This window comes from Dipodomys merriami, unplaced genomic scaffold (assembly GCF_024711535.1).
Source record: "Dipodomys merriami isolate MVZ:Mamm:240054 unplaced genomic scaffold, mDipMer1.0.p SCAF_1264, whole genome shotgun sequence".
NCBI classification, from domain to species: domain Eukaryota; kingdom Metazoa; phylum Chordata; class Mammalia; order Rodentia; family Heteromyidae; genus Dipodomys; species Dipodomys merriami.
This window is the reverse complement of record NW_027202565.1, coordinates 43,781-54,405: the sequence shown is the minus strand read 5'-3', so window position 1 is coordinate 54,405 and position 10,625 is coordinate 43,781. Positions and strand designations below refer to the sequence as shown.

General features: G+C 33.9%; 1 pseudogene; it reads right to left on the bottom strand.

The window, feature by feature from the left end:
* Positions 1 to 9,649: 9,649 nt before the first annotated feature.
* Positions 9,650 to 9,746, bottom strand: LOC138824130 (U6 spliceosomal RNA; annotated as a pseudogene).
* Positions 9,747 to 10,625: the final 879 nt, after the last annotated feature.

Sequence of the window (10,625 nt, the reverse complement as noted above, 5' to 3'; positions counted from 1 at the left end):
AAGCCCGATTTTCACAAACTTGCATTCCTTCAAATAGAAATGCTGTATATTTTAGAACAGACATTAAAAATAGATATAAAATTCAGTTACAGGAATTTGCCAAGCATACATCCTCTGTAGTGTGTCTTTTCAAAAACTTTTTTTGCGGATCATTTCCAGGGTCTCACACATACTATTCAAGTTCACTGTCAATTAACTACATTCTCTATCCAAAAAAGTTTTTTTACTTCTGTTTAATACATTCATAGAAGTGTAATGCCTGGATCCTATAAAATTCTCTTTCACCTTTTGAAGACTTGAAATCTTATTTGCTAAAATGATTGTAGTATTATACAAATCGATCACTATCAGAAGTATATCAATTTCTCCACAAATGCATTGCTATATTTTGTGTCTTCTTTTAATATTATGGACTTATTAGTGAGTTTTTATTATTTCTTAGACACTAAAAAGGAGCTTATTTCATATGCCCCTCCTATTGACTATTAATCTGCATATGTTATTTAATAAAATATACTATTCAGGAAAAAAAATTATAGAATTAGAAGATATAAAAATAATTAAGTTTCAGGGGCTGGGAAGGTGGCTCAGTGGTAGAGCGATGCCTTGCATGCCTGAGGCCCTGGGTTCAATTCCTTAGCATCACATAAGCAAAAAAAAAGCAGGAAGTTGCTCTGTGGCTCAAGTGGTAGATTGCTAGCCTTGAGCTGAAGAGCTGAAGGACAGCGCCCAGGCCCAGAGTTCAGGCCCCACAACCGGACCCCTCCCAAAAAACACTTAAGTTTCAGAATCACTGTAGCATTAATATTGTAGCATTAACAAATATATGCCCTCTATCTGTTGGATATGGTTTCGTTTCTGTTATAGTGTCCTTGGAATTATGAAAGGTTATCACTTGATATAATCCAGTTCTTGCTTCTCTTTAGCTACTAATGTTTTCCATGTCAAATTTTTAGAAACCTTTACTAATCCGATGTCATGAATTTTTACATTTATGTTTTACAGGTTTTTACATCTCACATTTAGTTTGATAATCATTCTTTGTAAGGTTTGAGGTAGGCCAGGTGCTGGTGGCTCAAGCCTGTAATCCTAGCTACTGAGGAGGCTGAGATCTGAGGATGGTGGTTTAAAGCTATCCTGGGCAGGAAAGTCCATGAGACTCTTATCTCCAATAAACCACTAGAAAACTGGCAGTTTTGCTGTTGCTCAAGCGGTAGAGTGCTCACCTTGAGCTGAAGAGCACATGGACAACTCCCAAGCCCAGAGTTCAAACCCCATGACCGACATACATACACACAAAAAAAGGATTGAGGTAATATTCTAAGATCATTCTTTAAATCTAGAGAGGCAATAGTGCCAATACAACCATTTAAGATTCTGTTTTTATTTCATAAAGTCTCATGGCATCCTCTTCAAAATCTGTGGAACATAAAACTAAGAATTAATTTTTGAAAAATCTGTTACCTTCTTCTATGCGTCTGTTCTTATAATAGAACTAGGTTATCTTCACTAAACATGGTAATACAATTCAAAGCTTGTATGAAGGCTCAAGCTACACCATTTTACAAGATTGTTATGAATTCCTTGAATTTACATACGGGATTATTGAGCAGGTGGACCAATATACTCCAGAGATATCTGGATGTTTGATAGTCACTCATATTTTGCACCTTGTGGAAACACAAACCCCTGATATTATATATAGATAAATGTCTTTAGAGATTGCTCAAACAACTAAAATTAATTTAGGAATGAGTTAAGATTTAGATAACATTATAGCATAATAAAGCTGAATGATAACGACTTGAGCTGTACTGCAGAAGAGAGAGAGATAGGGAAGAATGGTGGATCACATAGGAGCTGTATGTCATTGGTATTGTTTCAAAAAACAGAAAGATTTCAGAGAAGAGAAGGAGAAAAATAAAGTGTCCTGAATCAAGTTTCTTTTTAATCCACCTGATAGTTTGGACTGAAAGTCAGATAACATGGAAAAAATAAAATAGAAAACAAAGCATTGTATAGAGCTGTTACAATGTAAAAAAGTTGTAATAGGAATATAATTCATTTCCAAAGAAATAAGAGAAAGAATAAAACTAACAATTGCTAATGTGGATAGAAGATGGATCACATTTTATCATATATAATTTTGGAAAAGCATACTAGGAATGAAAATTTTAAAAAGTCATAACTTAAAACACAATTTGTATTATAACTAGACAGTATAGTTCAGTAATAAAACTTTGGCCTAACATATGTGAAGCAATTGTGTGATCTCCCAAGCATTACAAAGTACACACAAAGCACACACACACAAAACCCACATAAACACACACACACACATAGCACATACACACATTTGGAATATTGTTATTATCATATTAAACAGGGAAAATTATCACAAACAGTAAAAGTATTTTAATATATGAAATCATAATATTGCTCATACTATTAAAAGTTTAGTAGAAATAAAACAGTCACAAGATACTTGGATTCTTATAGATTAAGTAAATTTAAAATTAAGAAATAAAAGACATGAGAAATTTGCAAACAAGTTTTAAATAATAAACATTTTGAAACATGTATACTTTTATTTTGATAAAAGATTGATGTTACTGGTGTTTTAACTCAAGATTTAGTATATGATAACCAGGTGCTCTATATCTTGCTAGGCATGGCTATATCTCTAATCATTTCACTCTGGAAATTTTATAAGGTCTCAAAGTTTCCCAGTCTTTCCCAAATTACAAACCCTATTTACACTTCCCACCATAGTTAGAAAAAGGAAACCACAAATCACTATGCCCAGCTCAGTTTTTTTTTTTTTTTTTTTTTTTTTTGGTCGGCCGTGGGGCTTGAACTCTGGGCCTGGGCGCTGTCCCTCAGCTCTTCAGCTCAAGGCGAGCTCTCTACCATTTGAGCTACAGCACCACTTCCGGTTTTCTGGTGGTTTTTATTGGAGATAGGAGTCTCACGGTCTCTTCGTGCCCGGGCTGGCTTTGAACCGAGATCCTCAGATCTCAGCCTCCTGCGTAGCTAGGATTACAGGCGTGAGCCACCAGCGCCCGGCTTCCAGCTCAGTTTTTTTTTTTAATTCAACTATAAATATTTCCAAAAAGTGACCATGTAATGCAGCCTTTTTTAATAAAGTATGTGCTTCTTGAAAATACAGTATTCATTACCTGAACAAATATGTTTAGAACTTTAAGAAATTAAATTTATTTAAATTCATCAACCATATAAAATTTAAGAAAATATTTTTAAATATTCACATGTTAACTGTTTTGAAAGCAAAAAATATATCTCTGAATAATTTACATATGTTAAAATTATGCAAAACTAAATTAACTAATCCTATAACTCTTAAAAAAAGAATAACCCTAAAGAAACGAAAATAATTAAATTCAAAATTTAGAAAATAAAATGAAGTGTACTCTTTAGTTGACTTAAATAACTGTAAGCCCTCTGTATATCAAGTTTATAATAAAAAATGCATGAAGAAAGAAAAGTACCCATTGGTCAATATCAACAGGAAAAGCATCAGTAGTTTTTTTTTTTTGAGTGTGCAAAAAAATCAATGGAAGCGATAAATATGTTCCTTCCATAATAAATGTACTCATTACTTTATTTAGATAACTGTATCCCCTCTGTAAATTACCTTTACAATAAAATTAAATTGAAATTAAAAATAAACTAAATAATATACCAATTAAGAATTCATAGAGAGCTAAGAAGGTGGCTCAGTGGTAGAACTTTTGCTTTGCATGTTTGAGGCCCTGGGTTCAATTCCTCAGCATCACATAAACAGAAAAAAAAACTGGAAGTGGCACTGTGGATCAAGTGGTCGAGTGCTAGCCTTGAACTAGCCTTGAGGAACAGCGCCCAGGCCCAGAATTCAGGTCCCATGATCCGACACCCCCCCCCAAAAAAAAAAGAATTACTAGAAACCATTGGTTTAAAACTTTTTAAAAAACTGCCCTAAGTACCCAAGTAATATAATTTGATGATACTATTTAAATACTTCGACTTCAGCAGAGAAGCCAAAAGTTTAAAAACTGTTACATAGTAAATTAATAAATCTGAATATATGACTATTAATAATAATCATAAGATGAACTTATAGTAGTAGCCAAATAGGTAAGAAATGAGGCAATTTGCCATTCGTTGGATTTAATATGTGAGAAAGAATTTTCTAGGTTTCTTAAAATATATAATCAGTTTAATGAAGAAACTATTCTGTCACATCATATGATAATTAGATGAAGCTGATATTAGAGCAAAGAGCAGATTGTACTAAGTTTTTGCATGTTAAAGTATATGCTTATTTTGGTTGTGGGAAATTGTGTTCAATTTGGGTATTGTTTTTGTAGAGTGGTGTCATATCATTGGTTAATTTTAGGATATGGGTTCCCTTTCAAAAGAACATGCATCTGATCTGAATTTTTAGCCTTCCCATTATCAAGGGTATAAGGGGTGCACACCAAATTGTCTTGCTTCCTAACTTGGCTGGCCTGGATTCGGCAGCCCTTCCAATCTTAACATGTAGATAGTGCAGGATGGTGGAAATGATCCAATGCACCAAACTATATATTGAGAAGGAAGTCCACTAAACTTTTGGCCTGGGTTCTGTTCTCAAGCCTCCTCAGTAGTTAAGGGTTCAGATGGGAGCCCCTGGTGCCAAGCAATAAGAGTATTTCTTAAAGCAACTAGACATATATATGACTTAGGCATGTGAACACCTCAGGACAAGAATAAAAAAGCAGTGAAGTATAGAGGACAGGCCCAATTTTAACTAGCTACTTGGAGGCTGAGTAAGATTAGCTAGCTACTCTGGAGGCTGAGATATGAAGACCACTATTCAAAGCCAGTCCAATCATGAAAATACATGCGATTATCTCCAAAAAACCAGAAGTGGAACAATGCCTCAAGTGGTAAACCACTATCCTTGGACACAGAATCTTAGGGATGATGAATGAATAAATTAGCACTTGCACATGAGCATGCGTGTATACACGTGCATGTACACACACACACACACACACACACACACACATGAGTATTTCAATGCGAAGTTCTTTTTTTACCTTGCTGTACCCTATTTCCCTGTATTAGTTTACAAATTAACAAAATCAGCTAAGCATCTATTTACATAGAACTCATCACGTTTCTCTAAAGTCAACTCTCTTTTTAGAAGCATGCTTTTATTTGACCCATATGTAAACTATTCAGGAGTTTGATTCTTCTCCCTCAATTCTGTAGAATTAGATGGTTGTTTAGCTTCCCCCTAGAAATACAATTTTGTGAAATCTTGCATCAAGCAACGTATTTCTTTCACTAGAACGCAAGCCTCTGTCAAACAATTAATAATAGGTTTTTCTTCTCTTTGCTTGCATCTGTAGTTTTATTATCTTCATAGATTTTATGATGATCTGTCTGTGCATGGCAAAGACTGCTGTGAAAATAAAAAAACCCATCGCAGCACTTATCATTTATGTACCATCCATAGATATGAAGATGTTTAAATATTACTGAAATTGCTTTGTAATAAATCATGTTCACCTTGACTATCATGAAAAAGAAGAATTGGTTTCTCAGCACTTTAGGTAAGAACTTGATTGAAAGAAACAAAAGGACAAGTGAGGAACAACTCAACACATACATTCAAATGAAACAACACAACCCAAGAAAACAAATTAATTTAGTAGTCAAGAACCTGCAGGAAATGCAAAGACTTAAAACAACATCAGCTATCACAAACTTATGAAAATCCTGACTACATGGGAGTCTACTCTTGAGGATAGAGGTTAAAGCCCAGACTGGACAGAAAAATCAGTACACAATGCCATGCACCTGTTATTCTAAATTCCAGGAAGAATAACATAACATGGACTGAGCCCAACGTCATACACAAGGATCTGAAAAATAATCAGGATAATTTAGAGCTGGGGACATAACAAAGTGGTAAGAACACCCATTTATGGGGCACAAGACACTCAATTCAAACTCTAATATTTGGGTATGAAAGTAAAAAGCTATGATTTTAAATAATTGGAATAATTGTAAGATTTGAATATTTGAGTGGAAAAATGCATGAGAGAGATAGAATGAACCCACATTCCAATGCTTTCAACTTAAGTGAAAATATTTTATGGTACTTCACACAAAACAGAGTTACCTTGCAAATGAGCATGGTTGTGCATTTGGGTGATGGAAATACTTTAATTACACAGGTGTAAATTAAATAGATTTTATTTGGGTAGATTGTACTTCTTAAACTAAGAACCTGGATGATGTCCCTGAGATTTTTCTCTCAAGGCTACCGCTATACTATTTGAACCACAGTTCCAATTCTGATTTTCTGTTGGTTGTTTGGTGATAAGAGGCTCCTGGACATTCTTGCCCAGGATGGCTTCAAACAATGATTGTCAGATCTCAGCCTCCCGAGTAACCAGGATGCCAGGCATGAGCTGTCGATCGTTTTAATAATTTAGTAAATTGTACAGTTACTGAAATTATACATTATCATTATAACCTGCATAATATATGTGAGTATGTATATATCAATGCATATGGATAGAAATATTTTAACATATTTTTGTATCTACAGTACATTTATGAAATCATCCATTATAAAATAAAATGGAAAAAATTTAATAAGGAGCAAAACAAAGGAAATTATCACATGTTTCTTGTTGTTGAATGGAATACGAATTCAAGAATCAGGTTGGGAAAATCATCTCTACGTTAACAAAATGGATAAGAGCTATTAATTCCAATCCATCTATTTGCCCATGTTGTGCAACCTCACACATGAGTGTCAAAATAAAACCACACTTTTTGCCTTTGCTTTTAACTCACCTGATATAATTTACGGGTTAGATGAAGTAATCAAATAAAGATTAAAATAATATTATGTGAGGCTATGAATTAGAGCTGAACATGATTTTAAATATGATAATAGCTAATTAAGTTGCATATTTCTTACGTTTACTCTGTCATGTCCCTCATTCCCACATTAGGAAAGTACATAGAAGGTTCTCACTAAATTATATGTACAATTATGAGAAAAATGTTTTGAAAGAATATGGGCACAGTGGTGTTTTAGCTTATTGAGACCTGTAGGGGTAAGTGTGTTTTTGAGGACTTGCAATTCAATGTGATGAAGATGAAGGGAAGGATGTTCTTATTCTGGGTAACTGGATGGAGTATTGCTCCCACAAAGGAAGTGATGAATTATTCCAAAATGTAACAGTAAAATCACTTTCACAATCATGTCCACGGCTGCACTATTCACCGTAGCCAAGTTAAGGAAACAGCCCAGATGCCCTTTGGCAGAGTGATGATTAGAGAAAGTGTGGCACATATACACAATTGGATTGAACCCATCCATTTTGAAGACTCTTACATTATTTGCAACGAAAAGGATAGATCTAAAAATATATTAATGGAACTAAGTCAGAGCCATATTTGGAAGCTAGAAATTTATACAAGTTTACACAAAAATATTAACCAAAGCGTGCTATTTGCAGAGGAGTATTTCAAAGGTGTAATTTCTTATAAAATTGAACTTTACTCCAACAAAATGGATACCAGGAAACTATCACTTGGAATATGTGAGTGGAAGTCAAAAGGAAGGAATAAAAAGAGATATGGAGGAAGAGAGTGAAGGTATAATATTCAATGCAGATAGTATGAAACTAGAAAAAATTAAAGTGGGGCGAGGTTTGGAAGGGTGTGGAAAAGTTATATAAAGATCCATTTTACTTAGAAAACTGATATGTTGAATGAAAATTCACTTATACAAGTATTTAAGATAATAAGAATATAATTAAAAACAATGGAGATATCTGATCTTAAATTCTATTTCCATCTCTTTTAAAAAATGAATTTATTTGCTCTATAATTTGATGAGAGGGATGGATTTTGTGGCTAGCTAGATCATTGCACATCTGTCTCTCCCTCTCTCCCTTTCATGGTTCTCATAGGTAATATGATTGCTCCACAATTATCCTAATTTATTTTGCTTTTATATTTTTGGTTGCATCATTTCACTTTCTGCTCTGCCATATCCCAATTCATTTACATAGAATACATTATTTCCTGTTTTCTCATTCTTAGAATAAGCTGCACAAGAAGAAAACACTGGTCCTCATTTTCAGTCTGTACCTTTAAATACGGAGGAAAATCTTTCCTCTGCTCTCTACCAATTCCCTACTCTCCAGTTCGAATAATTTAGAATAGTAAAAATGAAAAAAGAGAAAATAAATAATAGTGAAAAAAACAGATGCAGAAAATTCACCAGATTTTTCTGACCATTTCATCCAATGTGAACTATTGGGGAAATACACGGAGAGCTCATTCTCATTGGCACTCAAAGTCTCTGGTTAGGCAATTCTGATGAAGTTGAGGAACAAGATGAAAAAGTGAGAAATGGTATCAATTGCAAGAAAAAAATGAAATAGTATCCAAGCAAATTTCTTCTTTGTTCTGCTGAAAATAATCGCCTTACTACAGTGCAGAGACTATTTTCCAAAAAGGCCACTCATGTGATTACTAGGGATGACGATGAGTATACCCCTCTTCATCGAGACGCCTACAGTGGACACTTAGATATTGTCCATGAGTTGGTGGCTCAAGGCAAATATTCATGTAATAACTGCGAATGGCTGGACATCCCTGCACAGTACTTATACATGGAATAATAACAGAGTGGCTTCTTTGTTTCATCATGATGCAGATACCAATGGCCAAGTTAAAGGCCTCTTGACCCCCTGCATCTTGCTGCTGGGAATAGATATAGCAAAGATACGCGGGATCTCCTTCTGTTGAACCATTATATCAAGCCAGGTCTGAAGCACAACTTGGAAGAAACTGCATTTGATATTGCCAAAAGGATAAGTATGTATCACTACCTCTTTGAAGTTGTGGAAAGCTGTACAAATTGTTCTCCTAAGTCCTAATGGATCAGTTAAGTTTCTTAAATTTCAAAATTGCCAGTCCATCCTATGTGTCCATAGAAAATATTTTCACAATACAAAGCAACAGCAATACCTTACTTTAAAAATTCATGTATTCCATGGTATTCTTCCAAGTGAATTGCCTGACATTGATGTCAAAATATATTCGAGTTGTTTGTATACATCTATAATGATTTCTATAGAGTTTGTGATTTATTAAATCAGAAATAATTTTAACTTATCTGTTGAAATGAGTAGTACAGAAACTAAAGATATTTCTGGTGCTTGTCTGAAAAAGTATATTTTAAAATATTTAGTATTCTGTTTGTATAATGTCCATAATATATTTCATTCGCTCCTATATATAATACTTTGAATTCGACATTGTTTTATAATCCATACGTTCATTAATACATGTGTTCTTTCAGATTGCATTCCATATAGAAACATTTTAAGATTCTTTTAATTCCTAGGTCCTTATAGAATTTTATTTCTTTGGGATAAAATGACAATGTTATCTTATTTCAAAAGTTTTATAAAGGTTATGCTATGTAAAGGCCTTTCTAAAACGGTGAAGATTGAATACACTGATGTCAAATTAACTTTTATTTCTATGAATTACACATATTATTACTCTTGTATATTTGTAATCAACTTTTGAATAACTGTTTTTCATTTCTTGCATCTGAATAATGAAAAATATGGAATACTTCACAAATTTTCATATCATCCTTGTGCAAGAGCCATATAAATCTCTGTATTGTAATTCGGTTACACGTGCTGCTGAAGCATGTAGTATCCTATAAACTTAAGTAATTAATGATGCAATCTTAAGACAGGCATATATCCTTGGTTGCCTATTTGTAACAAGGAAACCTTATTGTTCCCAAAATTGCTATTCATCTTATTTCTGTAAAATTCTGTGTATGGTGGAAAAAACTTATGTTGTTTGTTCGATTGCTCACATTTGCAAGTTTTTGTAAATGACTACTTTAAGTCTTTTTCATTTGAAATTTGATCATACTTTGAAGCCTTTATAGATAGGTGCAAAGGTGATGGATTTTCAAGTACTTGTTTATTAACTGATTTAGCTTTGTTGAGCTAATGGATTCAAAGTAAGCCTTGCTTAGAGCTACTTCTAAACTTCTGCAGCTTAAAATTTCCCAAATGAGGTCTTGCTGGCACAAATGTCTCCTTGACCTTTTACCCTTGCTTCATGTAGGAACAGCCCAACCAGAATGTCTTACCCTGACAGCATATATTGTCTTACTGGAGCAAAAATAATCTTAATTACAAGGGATTATAGAGAGACGAACAGTTCAGACAGAACTGTTCGGACTAGAAGGTATTTTTTCAAAATATAACTGCTTATTACACCCTACCATTTCAAAAGTAACTAAAGCCAAGAAGGTGAAAATATTGTTCATATGCATGATTACCTAATGTCCTGGACTGACTACCATCCAACCAGGCAGGAAGTTACACCACTGATTTTCTATCACCAAATATATTCCATAGTTCCAGGAGAAGTCCATATGTTTCTCCTCGTTATTAGGCCTTAAATTAGTAGTTTTTTAATCACAGTGTTTCCTCTTGCCTCTAAGCTGTACATCCCCGAATGGTAAAGCTTTAGTTCTAATTCTACCAAACAATGAGGTAGAGGTAATGGAA